At 36.0% G+C, this 16,943-nt stretch overlaps 1 long non-coding RNA gene across 1 annotated transcript in view; it reads right to left on the bottom strand.

Annotated features, from left to right (window-relative positions):
• The window catches only part of LOC122181523, a 139,494-nt gene that overhangs the window by 59,297 nt on the left and 63,254 nt on the right, over positions 1-16,943 (bottom strand). The window lies entirely within an intron of this gene.

The raw sequence follows: 16,943 nt of genomic DNA, 5'->3' as shown, positions 1-16,943 counted from the left end.
AATCATTCCGTGATAATATCTGGTAAATAAAATAACAGAATGGGGATAAAACAGCATTTTTTAACAGACCAAGATTATATGACATATGCAAGAGGTTCAAAACTACTGAACTCATCCTTTTCTTCTACACTGTGATTTATTCCTACCTACTGTATTCAGTGTTAGATCAATGCTGTTTATCCCCAAGGTTACATCATCATTATAACTAATCTTTGTTTCAGTTTCCATAAACATCCTCCAAAGATCAAGGGGAAAAAAATCTTGCAATAGAAAGGAAATTGATACATTCCATCAACTGTAAAAAACAAAAAAAAAAAAAAAACAAACCCACAGAATGCTGGGAAAACCAATAGGTTTATAGACAGATGGCAGAGAGGAAGAGAGCAAAAATAACCAATGCGATAAAAGATCTAATGAGCTGTTTTGAGTCATCTAAGTAATTTCTGCTGCAGTGAGCAAGAAAAAAACAACCACCTTTTGTAGCTTCATTTTTGAAATCAAAACTGGAATTTCAGTCCACGAGTTACATCCTTACTCAGGGGTAAATATGTATACATGCTGCACATCTACGCAGAAGATGTGTTTATACTAGCAAAGAAGCTTCATATATGCAAAATTCAGTTTATTCAACTCCCCTTTTCTAAAATGAATGTGACAGTTACGAGTCAGTATGTTTCTAGGTAATGTATCAGGAACATAAAATGCAAATTTTCACAAGAAGTTGTTTCTTGTTATATCCTCTTCCATCACTGGAGCCCTATTTAGGACACATGAACAAACTCGTGATTGTAACAAAAGGCTATGCTTAAAAGTAAGCAAACAGCAGCAAGTTTCTCATTCTAGAACTCAGATGTGGCTAGATATAGCTTTCTTAGAAAATACATTCTACAGACAAAATGAGAAGATGCTGCATTGAGTGAATCTTTCTATGCATTCCAATTTAAAAAAAAAAAAAAAAAAAAAAACTAAACAAAAAATATTTGCACTTGGTTCTAAGTAACTCATTCCTCAGCTGAATTTCTAGGTACTTTTTTCTGTCCTCTACTTTTCCGGTGAAGATTGTTAATAAATGATTATTACCTGTTTAACTTTTCCTGAAAGACTTCGAACAAATAATCAAAAGGGTTGATATAACTTCTGTTTACACTCAATACCACGGATACACAGTGGGATTTGTATCAGGATACGGCATTTATTTCAGTATCATTCATTGCTATTACTCATTATTCTGAAATAACAGATAACAAATAACATTTCAGACTACACTGTTCAGATAAATTCTGTCAGAATAATTAGGATATTGTTTTGGTGTTTCATAGTTTTAGTGATTATTTCCTTATACATGCATTGCATATTCTGCATTATGTTCTGCTTAAGTTACTCACAGCTTGTATTTTCCTATTAAAACACTTTCAACATTTTCAGTTGAACAAGAGAAGGAAGTTTAACTTTTTATCTGTTCCCCTGGCATTTATCACCCATTTTTAATGACTACCGTGTCCAAGCAGTTCTAGCCAGATTCAGATCAATTTCTTTAAAAAAAAAAAAAAAAAAAAAAAAAAATTCCTCATAAATAAGCTTACTGAAACCTTTAAAATGAGTTAGGATCTTGCTCTCTGAGACTATACTTAACCCTCTTCATCCAGCATTTCAACACTGTTGCTCAGAATTATTTCCAACAGCAGTGGCTTTCCAAAAATTAAACGCTTTTCTGTTTTGTTTTCCCCACGAGCAGCAGAATAATTGTATCTCCTAGCAGGCTAGCTTCTCCTATTTTAGTCCAAATTAGAAGTTACAGCATATGTCTTAGATCAGCAGTATTATGGAAAAAAAATCATGGGTACCACTGATTCATCAGAAAGATACTTAATAGAAGGCAATGTAATTTATTTCCGTTTATAAGAAATCCAGAAAATTGTTTTCATCATGATTCTGACAAGTAATCTGAAAGTACATAAAAGCTATCCTTGCATGTTTGTAGAAGCAATACAAATTACAAACAGTGTTAGTGGGGCTTTATCACCTCTGAATATCAGTCCAGCTAACACAGCTGAATCATTCTCAAACACCATTATTTGTAGCACACTGTAGGGGTCCACAGAGTGCTATCATGCTGGCTTGCTTCACATCCACCTGCTAAGCAGCATGAATATACACCTAGCTAAACAACCTCTTCTCCTGTAAGGTGTTAGAGGCTGGTGTCATGCCTTTGATCTACAGGCAACCACAGACTTACAGTTGTAGTGTAGTTAGTATGCTCATCATTCAGCTAAATAAAAAGCCTGAAACAAAACAATGAAGCTTCTGTATGGAGTGAGATAACAAGAATAAATACTACCATGAAGAACACTGCAATAAGAGGGCAAGAACTACTGGGGAGAGAATGGTGGCACTTCCCAAGTGACTAAACACGGGAGTGGGAACATGCATAGGTGGGAACTGAAAATGAGGGCAAAACAGGAGCTCAAAGAGAAGGCTCCAAACATGAGAGAATAAATCCAAAGCATAAAACTGAGGAGAAACAAAGTTGAGCCTTAGAAGCACTATGCTGAGAAGAAACTACACCAAGGAAAGTATCTACTGGAAAGAGGCCGAATAACTTATACATACTTCATAGAGAAACAAAAAACGTCCCAGAATCTCATTCTTTTTATTCCAAGCATGAATTATCCAGAGCCGTGACTGGATATTGGGTCAATCTCTGAGATTCCCAGACCTACCTCACTCAGACACGAGCCATAGGTGCTGTTGGGAAAACAGAAGGGCGGAGCTCACCATACAATGCTGGTGCTAGCTATAAATCCCATCCCTTTAACTGACAATGGATGTACAAATCAGATATGCTTTTCCAGTCCCTCCAATCATATTCATCCTTAGTTTCTCCCTAACAGTGGGCTATTACTCAGCAATATCTGACTTAAGCAGTGGGACATTCAAGAACTGTTTTGTTGCATTCCTATAGAGCATGATTTATCTCCATTTCTGCACTTTTACTCTGGGATAAATCCTAAATCTGATGCATTATCCTGGCTATGAAGGAGTACCAGCCCTTTATCTGTGCACAGGTGCTTATAGGAAGAAGAAACCCATTCCTGACTGCCTGTAGTAGTCATGGCATATAGCCAACAGTACATTTCAACTTTCCCTACCTAGCGCTAAATAATAATAATAATAATAATGCTAGCAGCATGAAAATTGTAGCGAATTTATTTCAAATTCCTCATTTTTCATCAAGCTGTGAATAATAAAGCATGTATATAGAATTTGTTGCACATAAGTCAGTATAAGGTTCTATTCCTCCTCACAGTCAGGCATAGAGCCACTTTCAACACTACCTTTCACCTGAGTATAGGTTGTTTATTCTACATTAGTCACAATCAGATAAATTGCTTAGGTTTCCCTTTAATAGGCTTCTCATACAAATCAATTTTCTAAAAATCTTTTTCTGGCTGTGGGTTTCTCAGATGCAATTACGATTTAGCTCCTATATTTACTTCTCTGAATTTAGTAAGGTCCTGATTTTGAACGGAATCTTATTTAGGTATTGGAAAGTTTGATGATTTTGACATTTAAAGTCAAATCACACACTACTTATATATGCCTCAGCTGAAGCTTTTCTTGTATCTTTTTAGAATTGAGCACTTCAACAGAGTCAAAGCACATCCAGCAGGTCACCCACTCTGGAATTTGTTGCTAACCAGCTGAAAACCTCTATGCCTTTATGACACTTGAGAAAAATAGCACTTCAGCAAGTCCAGTAAACTCCGGTTTACTTTTTCAGTGTTGTGAAGTAAAGAGGTCATAACTCACTAAACAGTACTACAGAACTGAAACCAGACTCATTTACTGAAAGAGCAACAGAAGTTCATTATAATTTACAGTCTTATATTAAGTGGGATTCCAAAGCTTTATTCTTAGTGGCAGAAAATGAAAACTTTCCATCATCGCGACTTTGGTATTTCCAGATAGATATTCACACAAATCTATCTACAGCAATTAATCCTGTTAGAACCCTTTTTTAATTTTTTTTTTTCTCTCAGGACTTCTACCATCCTATTCCCAAGAGAAAACAGGAATATGGGAATAGACAGTTTGGCTAATTTCAATACAAAACATGGGCAACGTTGGTCAATTAGTAAGGCCATGAAGTGATCATATTTCTCTGTAATAAAATATCACTTGAGAAATAAAAAATAGTGCAAGATGAAAGGGAAACTAGAAGTGTTTGAATTGCTTCCTACTTTCTCTAACTTATTGTAACATTTGCTGAAAACTATTTGGATATGTAGCAAAAAATAAAAAGGAATTACAGTTATCTGCCACAAAAGCTCTATTCCCATTGGAAACAGCATAGTTATTATGTCTCTGGTAATGTTCTCTATGAATGCAGCAGTGTGTCAGTGGGTCAAATAGATTTGTGCTCTCCTTCATTTGGTTATTTTATGTGACATGATGATTATGATAAGACCTAGCACTTTGATAAAAGAACTACCTACCTTTCTCCAAAGGCAGCAGAAGAATCTGAATGGATTAGTCCATACTTGTATAAGTAACTGCAAGTAAACTACTAATGCTACTGCACATCTGGAGGTGAGGAGAAAAAAAAAAAAAAAAGCTGAGAAAAGGGTTACCTTACCTTACCCACATTGGTGGCAACTTAGAAACAAATTTTTGGACAGCTGAAAGATTTTGAAAATTATATCATGACCCAACCTGAAGTTGTTAACCTGTAACACTGCCTGAAGCATCCTAAACTTAGTGCTATCACCAAGTTCGTAACTGCATTGAACGCACATCTACTTTCTAGGGCAGTTTCTCTTTAAAATTTTAATTGGTTAAAAATTATTTAAATATGATATTTAGAATGGTGGAAAGCAAAGAAATATATACATTTAGTTCAATTGGATAGTTAATTAAAATTTAACTTGGAAGATAAAAATAGGAATGGCTTTATTGATTTCTTTTTCCTATAGAGCAAAATGTGTATAACAATTACGATAGTAATTGTTCGTCGCATTACTTTGGCTACATTTATATTATTTTTTTACTATGGTTAATGCACAGATTAAACCTAAGAGACATACTAAGTTTCACTGAATGTTATTAGATCATCTCATTTTATCCAATATTTCTCCCCATACATGATACAAAGCCTAAAATCTGTCACCTGCCCAAGAAGTTAGTCACAGAGTTTCAAACGATAGATATAATGTGGATTCTGAGCCAAAAATTATTGTATTTGAACTACTAAAACAAGTACCCTGAGTTAATATGACACAAGGAGATCAGCTGTATTATTATCTTGAGGTTTTTGCCAAGTGCAACACAAAATCTTCTACAGTTTTAGTAAGAACTTTATACATTATATGCGAGAAGTATATCTGACCATCATCTGCTTTGGCATACCAACAACTAAGTTAAACTTAAAGCTGAGAACAAGCTAGTAAGTAAAACACAGTTGGGAAGCAGAATTTGTTCTGAAGTCTGCAAATATTTGCTCTGAGAAACAGCAACATTTAACAACCTCCTGCAGAGGAAGACTGAAGGAATGCATGAATAGGACTTGTGGAATGCAGTCATCACAAACCATGTTATTCAATAGTACTGAAGACAGGTCCTCCATGGTACACTGTGGACAAATGTGCTACTGCTTGAATAAGTTCTGTAGATCTATGTCTATGTAACAAGCAAGGGAAATGTTTCAAAGCAGTAACCTCAAAGATTTGTGAGAGGAATATCTTAATTCAGGACTTCCAGTAAGCCCTCACCCAAAACAGAATGTTTCCTTTAGCCTCTCATAAAGCAGCCTATCATAATTAGGCAGTATTTTTTCTGAGAAAGAAAGTATTATTTATAGGGAGACTGATACGGTCAGAGATGTTGCTGAATTGTTATCAGTAACTGCACTAAAGGGAGTAAAGGCAGAATTATCGCTTCTTCAAGCAGAGCAGGGAAGCATGCACACTCATAAGAAAATAAGAACACATGAGCTAAAGCTGATGGGGCAAATTTTCAAACGAGAACTGCAGAAGCAATGCTTGATACTTAGAGCTATGAACAAGGATCATTAGATAGAAAAATCAACATAAAAGTTGCTGGAAAAAGTACACAGAAAAAAATCAAAATTAAATAAGTCAGAAAGGTATTACGGCAACCTGAACCACCAATGTAACTAATAACAGCAACTAGAATTTGATTCAGTCACAAAAGATAAAGCAATTCTGCTTCTTGGCACATATTACTTGCGATTACGTTATGCATACAAATAAAAAATATACTGACTCTACCATAAAGCACTACTAAGTAGCACATCACTAAAGCCAAAAAAAAAAAAAATTGTGGAGTATATATTCATATAAAATTTCTTCCTCTACTACTAATTCTCTCCTGGTTTCTTCAACATACTGAGTGCAAGAATATATGAAGATTCATGCGTTACTTACTTCAGTGGATTGTTATGCAACACAGACTTTAAAGAAAGTGCTTTCAAGATAAGGATGCATAAACATGCATGATATGAGCAACTCAAATAGTAGCGTTTCATTAAGATTTCTGCAGCCCCCTTATTTGGATGTGTTACTGTTAATTCTGCTCTCACAGAATCAGGACATTCATGGAGTAAGCCATTATTTGCTTTCTCTGATGGCCGTCCTCCTATTTCCTTCCACAGATGAATGCAGCTCAAATTCTACTCTGAGATGTAAAGCAGAGAAATACACAAAAAATAAAATAAAATAAAATTGATAGAAGAGCACCATGTTATTGTTCTGACTGGAGAAGGTCTGTTTAAACAGCACAGTATAAATTAGCCAGATGAGATCCCAAGGAAAGCAAGAGTAAGTGAGATAGTGCGTCAGACAGAAAATTCAGATTCAGCTGTATGACAGGCAGTAGTCTCATGTTACTGCAAGATGGCATCATCTGAAGTTTTTATTTTCTTTCAGAGACATTCAAAAAAATAGCTGTAAAAATATGCATTTTGTCATTTACAATTGTTGATGCTGTGCGCATCTTCACTGTACTGTTCTCTGCAGGTTTGTCAATACATTTGCATTTAGACTTGTCAGCCAGCTATGAATCCTACTTTAATATGCAAAGCAATTGAGGAACGATGGAGAGAGAAGTGTAAGAATAAATGCATGAGTACCTTTCCAGAATTCCACTGAGTACAGTAAATATTTATTCTATGAAGTTATTTTGACAAAAATTTTTTTCTTTACATAATAGTTATATATCACATGATTTGCTTTTTCAGCAGAAAGCACTTTCAGTCAATTAATGTACTTTAGTTAACAGCTTCAGCTATAGGATCTGCAACTATAAATAACCCCAAGAACTGCTACATATTAGATTTGTTATTATTTTATGCTTATTCACATATTTCAGACATACTAACAGATTAGAAAAAAACAATAGAATAGCATGGAGTGACAGTGTACCACCATCAATGCATGTGCTGAAAATAAGTTTCCCCGTTCCCTGATATTTTTCTCAAGAAAACTAAAACAGGCCTCCTCCGATGTCCTGAAGCAGCATCACAGCTACCATTTAGTCAGATTTCTTTGCTGAAGATCTACTAAACTTGTTTATATAAACCATACATTTGATTAAGTGAAAATTTCACAATTCTGATAACCAAAATTTGAATTAATTTCTCAATCATACACCTTGCTACAGACCTGATTTTAAATAAACATTTTACACTTCCAAGTATCCCAGGATACTATGGCAATTGCATGGGTACTGAACAGTCAACCCTGCTCCTATGATTGCAGTTCACATCATCACCCAAATGAGCAAAAACATCAGGCTTCTTCCTGAGAAGATGCATTCCCCTTTGCATTTTATGCATTAGAGAGAAATGTTGGAAAAAATTCCAGGGAGACAATGGGGGCAGAGCGAGGACTGTGCCAAAATGGTAGCCAGAAATCAACAGGAATTTCTACTAGTCTGCCACAGGTGATCAATAGGTATCTAATTTAATTTTTGCCTCAAAATCCATCCAGATGCCATTTTCAAGGAAAGATGCTTACATTCCAGTAAGTGACGATTCTTTTCCCCCCAAGTATGAGATCCTGCATAGATGGTTTTAAGTGCAAGAAAAATAAGATTGAGTTGCTTTGAAATTTCTGCTTGTAAATAGTGAGGCCTCTGTGCTCTAACCCGTGGATTTAGCTATAATTAAATAAATGAAATCACCTGTTTCAGTGATAAGCTTCCAGTTCTTCAAGGACTATTCCACTCTTCTGATCAGTGCAGCACCTCTTGCAGCTGTTGCTTTGATGGTGCACAACAGATTGCTTTGCCCAATGCTCCCCTGCAAGTGCAGTGTGAGGGATGGTGCCACGCACAGATTCCCTCCCTGCATAGATTCAGCACAGCAGTGAGTTGAAGGAGGAACTGATGTCTGCTTCCAGAGACTGCAGGAAGCAGAACACACTTTTGGCCTTTGAAAAGAGTAGCTGCTGGTTGAGCAATTGCCTTTCGGAACATTGTGAGATGCTGACAAACATTTAATTGATCCCATATACTTGCCACCTTGTTCATCATTGTCTTTAAATGTTTGTACATTGTGAGAGGAAAGAGAAGGGCAACTTGTGCTTCACCCTCATTACATTCTGCAAATAATTGTGCTTTAATTTGCTTTAGAGGCTACTTGGACAGTGTCCAAATTTCATTTCTCTGTCCTCTTACCATAAATGCATATTTTCCAACTACCTAACAACCAAAATAATTTCTTCTTTAGAATCCTAATATAAAATTGTTACAGACAAATTTGTAACAATCCTTTTTTCCTCTCCTATCCATAAAAATGTTCCTGCTTCTTTGCTTCATCGGGAAAGTCATTTCTAACAGTTAACCGTGTAGCCTTGCAGATGTGGATGCTATTACTTGATGCAAACTAAGTGTGTGTGTAATGCACACTAGTGGTGTGCAACTAAAAAATGAATGTCCTGCCTCAAAAAAAAATTAAAAAAAAAAAATCAAAAAACCTAAAAATATAACTGTAGTATTTTCATTATAATTTTTTAATTTTTCTTAATTTTTTTCTTGGATAAAAACTAATTTTCTACATGGTAGGTACTTCATCTAGATAATCAATAAGCTCATCTATAATTTTGTACACATGAATGTCCACTGAAAACCGTCAGCATGGTAAAGAGCTACATTATCTTTCTAGATTACATTTTATTCCAATTAATGAGTGTAATGAGTTTCATATATACTTACACTTCCAATCGGCATTTAAGTCATAGGAATGTTATTAAAAGAAACCTTTCCCATTTAATATATTATTTCATATTCTGATCTTCTAGCTTAGTCATTCTGGAAAATAAAACAATATGGCCATAAATCATCCAGTTCAGTGAAAAAGCATTTAAGCTACAGACAGAGCTCTTGACAAAGATAGTATTTACCTCTGCTGAAAGCAGTGTTTTGCCACTGTGTACCATACAAATTAGAACTGGGAATCTTTTATTGACTCACACCAATGAAGGCCTTCAGTTTTTTCTTTTAAACTACGCATTTGAGAACTTGTTTTCTTGAAGTGTTATTTTTCTTCAAATGCGGCTGCACACTCACACAAAAAAGAATCTTATGCTACAGCATGGGCTTTCCGTGAAAGAACCCCACTGAGTAAAAACAGTTCTGCAAATTCTACTCAGCACCGTTTTATCTCAAATAACTTGACGTGGCGTTAGTCTAAGAGCCCAGAAATAACTGGATTTCTTGAAGGAGAATAGCTATGATAGCAGACTGTTTTCTACATTTGCATCAAGTTTCTTGGTAATATTTTGTTCTATATCTTATTTGATGAGTAAAAAACTTTTATTGTAACTTTTATTGTTTCAAATTTGCTAATTCTAATTGTGCTAAAAAAATAGTCTTAGTAAAAGAAATATGCTTGCTTTGTAGTCATTTAAAGAAAAAAATCTTCAATCACAAAGTCAATGGCTACTGCAGAAAAATGATCTGAATTGGCCATAAAAATTTAGGTTTGGAAATGTTTTTTCTATTTACACAGTGACATAGCAAAACATTCAAGAAGATAAACACAACCACTGAAATTGATGTTAAATGTTTTTAGACTACTAAACTACTAGTCCTGACTGACATCTACTTTATTAAAAAAAAAAAAAAAAAAAAAAAAAAGGAATCAGGCAAGAAGAAGCTAGGAGATAAACGTAGAACAATCATATTAACTATGAAGAGTTTCATGCAGTAAAAGGACAGTGCAATCAGGTCTTCACTGTGGTTTTAGAGAACTCGAAATTTTGGCATCTCCTAGAAAGCCAAAGTTCAGAAGTCTAGGTACTACTTTACCCAGCTGCAATTAAAGTTTCAGGGCATTTTGCAGAAATAACTGTGGATAGACATCTGTTGCAAAAATTGTTCTTAAATACAAATAAGTGCTACCAAAGTGCGTGTTTTAGATGGTCCTGCAAAACACTGTGCTTCCTACCTCTGTAGAAGATTGGCAGACAGAGCTCATCCAGACAACTGGGTATTACTGGGTGAAGAAATTCATTGTTGCAACAAGGAACACACCAGCTGAAAAGCCTTTGCTATTTTTCAAACAGCTTTAACTCTTTGCCGTAGTACTGGTACATGCATAGGCATAAATATGGCACTGAGCTTCTTACTTTGCAATGGCTTCAAACAGATTAGGATCAAATCCTGAATCAGCTACTTTTAACCTATCTGCAGTGCTATACAAATTCATCTCAACTTATTTAAATAGCTCCTTCATTTGCTTTCCCTGCTACATATCCACTGAACGCTAAGATGTCATTAATGCTGGCACATCTAAACATAATTCATTACCAAGTCCCATTTCTCAACTGGACAGCTCCACATTTCCTGTGGTCATCTAATTAATGGGTATCTATTAGACCCATCTGCAAATCTTACCAGGTAATACTTTCACAAAACTAAATTGAGCTTGCCACAGCAGAAATGCATACCTAGGGGTACAATTAACTATATAGAGACATACTTTATCCTAAGCCTTAGGCACAATCAATAATGAGTTTTTTTACTGGGATGTTATGGGGTTATAAGCACAAGATGATAGGCTTAAATTACTTAAGTTTTGATGACCTTATTCTATTTGGATCCTAACTCTCAGCAAATATGGATCTAGACAAAATTTTATTACACAATAAAATTCTTTACCAATTCTAAAATTAAAAAGCTTAACAGCCTAAAATATAAAGCACTATCTTGTCCGTGTAAAAATTTAATAGCTACAGTATTAATGAAACAATGTGAGGACCAACTAATATATTCTCTGTCCTTCATTTCTCCATACACACAGGATTGTTCTTTGATTTGAGACATTATTTTAGGCAAAAAAAAAGCACATGTTCAGATTGGTTGAATAATGCAAAGCCACAGCTCCATCCTAATTGGCAGAATCAGCCTTTGGAAAGCCACTGAAGAGACTGAACATTTTGTGTGATCTCACTGTGAGCACCCAGGCAATGAAATCTCCACACAATCTACTTAGAGATTAATTTTCATGGCACTCCCAAGCAGGCTTATTCTTCACAATTATTCTTTAAAAAAGAATTTTTCCCATTTACACAGAAGTGGGAAAAGTAACCTGTTAGCATATTGTTAATCTGTATTTCTTCCAAACACTCTTAGAGATCTTCCTAGGCCCCGTTTTTTCCTTAGTTATCTGTAGCTGCTTAAACTGTTAGTACGTAATATAAGATTGCTTTTCTTTGCTCTCACAACGGTACGGAAGCAGAAGAAAACATCTACAACTGCAGTTAACCTCACTTGTCTTAGCTGGTAACACATGGGATGTCAATCGCCCACAGAGTGATTCTAGACAGCTCTCAGACTAAATAAGAGTGTTTCTTTAAAAGTCAACAGAACAAGGTAGAGAACAGATTCTAGCATTCAGGACTCTCTCCCCACTGCACTTCCCCTACAATCCGTAGGATCATTCCCAACTCTCTCACCACTTCTTACTCTCCTGGAGACATGTATTCAAGTGCATCATGGGAATTTTTAATAGGAGAGAATTCAACTACACTGGCATGCCAGCCAAACTGTTCTTCATCCTTTTAATACTGAAGAGGTCACAAGTAAATTGTTCTTATATTTAAGCAATTTTGTTGCAACCACAAAGAAATCACATTGGAATATACAATTTATCACTCAATAGGTTTGGAACCAAACTATTAGAAGTTAAAGCCCAAAGGGGATTCTCTTGCAAGACCATAGCAAGGGGAAAAAGCCTAAAAAGAAAACTTATTTCAAATCTAATTTCAAAATTTACATTGTACGTGCCCTTTCCAAGGTTACACAGCATGATGCATGAAAGCAGGGAATACAGCCTGGAGCACAAAGAGAAATGATTGGTATGTACAGTAAGTGAACAGGCTATGAAACCAATTAGCAAATATGTGTTATGATGCTTTAGGATGCATGCAGTATAGGAAGCAGACAGAACTGATTGCGTATAGACTCAAGCTGATGAACACACAGCTGCATCTGGCTGTATTAGTGTTATTAGCTGTGGCCTGCCAGCTGCAATGGCTTGTTTTCTGTATTTCCAGTACAAAGGAAACAACTAAGGATTCCAAAGAGTGGAGGTGTTAGGAACAATACAGACTTGAAAGACAGAAATTCCATTCAATTCTGTGCATTCCTTATCTAGAATCACAGACTAAGGAATATTTATTTTTGCAAATTCCCAGTCCACCCCAGATGGGTAAATGTAAATTAGTTTACTTTGCATCTTCATCCCAGTATTAGAACAAATTAAGGTGTTCCTCTACAGTAACAAATCAATTCAGTTTCCCATCTTTTGTTTTCGGTTGTGCTGAGGCTTTGAGGTTGTATACAGTAAAGAGATTTTTCTACTGGACATTTTAACTCTCAGAGTTGACACAGAGCTACAGACCTAATTCAGACAAAATCTAGTGACCCCTAAGGATTTTGCCAGGTTGAGATGGTCTCTGGGTAACACACGATATTATTGCTTGTGCTACCCCTATTTCCTTTGCACACATAATTATGCTTACTCCTGCCCTAAGATATCCCGTTTACCAGCGGATTCTTAAGATTTTAAGCAGCCGAGAAAAATTGAGCAGTCTAGAGTCTAGTCTAGAGTCTAGAGGCTCCATTAATTACAATAAGGGATCCACCTCAACCACTCCTATTCCCAGAATTAAAGGAATTTCATAGTGCTGCTAGAATATATTCAGCTTCATTTTGCCATTGCTAAGGATTGAATACTATATAAAGTGGTTTTACAGAGAGTTTTTTTTAAGTAGAATCAGAACGCTGCAATATTAATTACCATCTGTAACACAAGTCTTATGAAGCAGAGTTGATTCAATGATGGCCATAATTCAGAATTTTCTGTTTTAACTACATTTTTTGTTACTGAAATACACAGGCTAATTTCTTATACTTCCTCACTAAGCAGCAACATCACTGAACTTATTTCTCAGACTGTATGAGATATAAGCAGAATTACTTAATATAAGTTTGAGGATGGAAGGATTCTGTACTGAAACATCCTTATTTTATTGATGTGTGCTTATTTCTGTCTAACACGTCTACAAATTGTCTTATTATTTTCATCTCGTTATCTCATTTTAAAAAGTCAACAAAACAATTTGATCTCAGTATCTGTTCAGGGAAGAAAATAATAGGAAGCTGAAATATTTTACTATGTTCAGCATTTCCATAAATACTCTCTTTGATAAAAGATTATGGGGTAAATTAAACATTTACAGTTGTATACGGACCAAAAAACATTTTAACAAGAGTTATTTATTCCCCTGGTTAATATCTATGTGGCAGATACTAACTTTACTTAGGAGCTGGTATTCAGGATTTATTTGCCAATCATAAAAGCTAGCTTGTCAGTGTTAATATGGTTGTGCTACGTATACACAGTACTTGGAAGAAAATTTATGCCATTCATTACCTATAATGCTGTGGTTTCAAAGCTTAGCAGTTTATACAGTACAGCAAAAAACACCATCAGTATGGAAGCGAGAGATTAATGCATACAGGCAAGGAAGGAAGAGATGCTTTGAGACTAACATATTGGAATTAGAGCCAGGAGAGCTGGGTTCCCTTCCCAGGCTCCCTTTATCTTCTTGTGTGACCTTGGAAAAAGGATGTCACCTCTCCAATTGTCAGAAGTTAAAAATAAGCCTAATTCACATCTAAGTGAAAGCACCTCTGAGCCTCAGCCTGAAGAAACTTGAAGTGTCAGCAAGTCAGCTCTATTACACAGGTCCTAGTGCAACTTAAAGCTGTTACTAAAGACCTTAGCTGTTTGTCCTTGCCTGAGGGAACCTCATACCACATCCTCTTCCTGCAAAGCAGCTAACTCTCCCCTGCTGCTTTGCCAGGAACTGGGACAAAACAGTCTTGGATTATCTGCAAATCAGATGCACTAGCAAGAAAATCCCTTCAGGGATGCTTTTTGCTGGGCAAGTTTACATTTATTTATTTATTTTTGGCACCATAAGATTCATACAGACTGGTTAACACTTGGACTACAACATTAACCTATGCCTAAAACATACTGAGCTGGTTGTTCAGTTCACCTGATGACAGTCAAGGAAAGGCGGAGACGTCTACACAACAGAGCACCAGGGCACAGTGACCATATAGGACAAGTATTCAGACAACCAAACATCTAAACAAGAGGTCTTTTTCTAAGAGTTATTTTAATAGCATCATAAATTATAAGATATGCTGTGCTTTTGATATCCACAATTTAACAAGTGCTTAGGCACTTGTGTTGAAAACACTTTAAAGGCTTTGTAAAATTCACCAGTGCCTCATTGGAAAAGTCAATAGGCTCAGGAGTGTGTAGAAATTAACAGATGGAGACAACCAGATACTCATCCTGGCCACCAAGGGCAGTCACAGAGATGTGGTTTCAAGTATGAGCTCACCTGCTTCCACGCTGGCTTCCTAGAGGCAGAACCAGAGCACAGCAGCAAGCTGTTACTTCAAACACCATGTAGTACTTGTAGAGAACAGTGGGGACCCACAGTGCAGTGACTAATCCTCGTGAAAGGCTAAAACTTGAGTGACTCATCCAGCTCTGATATTCAGACACTAGTATTCTTAAAAATTCTTCTGAGGTTAGCTTTTTATTTAGTGAGGTCAGTCAACTTTTGCTCAGCTGAGGGAGAGTAAAAACTGATCTTTTATTTAAAGTCAGACAGTTTCATAGCATTGCAGTAGATCACATCTGTCAACATTTGAAAGCTACTGAATGGGGAGAAGAACAGAGATAGACCTTTCATTGTAATAGTCCATTGAACTCTATTGAAATGCATTAGTTTAAGATCTTTTGCAAAAGGAGAGCTTTCTGGGGCATCAAACAGATTTTGTTTGTTTGTTTGTTTTGTTGTTTGTGTTTTTTTTTTTTTTTACACTGCAGCCAAAAAATAGTTCCCAAAGAGAAGTAGTTGATAAATATTTGTATATTTAGTGTTTTTATACTATGCCTTAACTAGGCTAATCCTTGTAACTAATCTACTTCTCTTTATGATAAATTTTAAAGTAGCTTTGAAGAAATTGTGATAGATGTTATGCTTTTAAAGTCAGAATTGAAGAGCCATGTAGTATGATTACTTGCATCACTGGCTAGGTATTTTCAGTCTTCATTTTTCTTTATACATAAGGGAATTTAATTATCTTATTAATATCATTAGTATTTTAAACAAGACAAGACAACAGTGTTCTACACTGTTTCCAGACAAGCATTTTCCAGTAGAAAAAGGGCAACAGGCAGAAACTGAAAAGTACCATACTAGTGCAAGGAAGAAATTCTTTGTCAGAGTGATGAAACACCGGAACAAACTGCTCAGAGAGGTACCAGTCTCTCCTCTGGAGATATGAAAAGCCTGTCTGAATGCCTACCTGTGTGACCTGCTCTAGGGAACATATTTTAGCTGGGGGCTTGGACCTGATGATCTCTAGAGGTCATTTCCAACCTATATCAATCTGCAGCATTTCTTACACGCCTTGCAGATATTTGGAGTCCATTAGTAATAGAGGAACATGTAGTCCAAAAGGAAAGAAAAGTCACTTCCAAAATGCTTAGTGCTTATGTCTCAGTATCTCAAAAAAGCATTTTTGTTCAGACAAACACACGCATGAAATGAAGAGTACAACCTGAAAGGAGCACCATCATTAGAACACAACAGAGGACTGAGCCTCTATCTGGATGTGGCATGAGGGCACCTATATCCACCTGTCTTTCAGAAAGTGTATTGCTGTCTCTCTATAATCTCTCGTCATTCCATTCAAAAAGAATCACTGTTCACTCATGGCTATTTCTGTTTTTCATTTGAGCATCATCAGTCTGCTACGGATGTCAATTTCAGCACTTTTTTTCCCTTCAGGGATCCCTCTTGGATCACAAAATAAGAGAGAATACTCCATAATCCTGGGAGGAGTTGAAATTCCTTTGTAATTTAAGAACCATCAAGCATTTCTGATATTCTCAATAGGCTTAGGAATAGTCTGTTCTGAAGGAAGAGTTCCCTACAAAGTGATCGCACGACTTGAGAATCGCACAACAATCAGAATCTTTAGAAATGCTAGCATGCGCTACCCAGCAGACAAACCACCTAGTTTTCAGATGAACCATTTTCTTTCAAATTGCCCCTCAGCATCCCACACTGTGGAGACCAGTGAAACCTGTTCAGAAATCCAAAGGATTACAGGCTCTAAAATGGAAATCATTCTATAGAATGAAGTCATGACAATCTTCACAGTGCAAAAAACTGATAAATCTATGAGGTAAGTTTTAGATGAAGTCAATACATAAAAATATGCTCTTCATGGTTTACCAAGTGCTCTTCCATCAGTAAGACACAAAGAGCTCCTCCAAAATGTAAAGCAGCAATAACTGAACATATAAAAATACATTACTAAATGTA

Source organism: Lagopus leucura, unplaced genomic scaffold (genome assembly GCF_019238085.1).
Source record: "Lagopus leucura isolate 7727_CA_CO unplaced genomic scaffold, USGS_WTPT01 Super-Scaffold_100009, whole genome shotgun sequence".
Taxonomy (NCBI): domain Eukaryota; kingdom Metazoa; phylum Chordata; class Aves; order Galliformes; family Phasianidae; genus Lagopus; species Lagopus leucura.
This window is presented reverse-complemented; position numbering and strand designations above follow the sequence as displayed.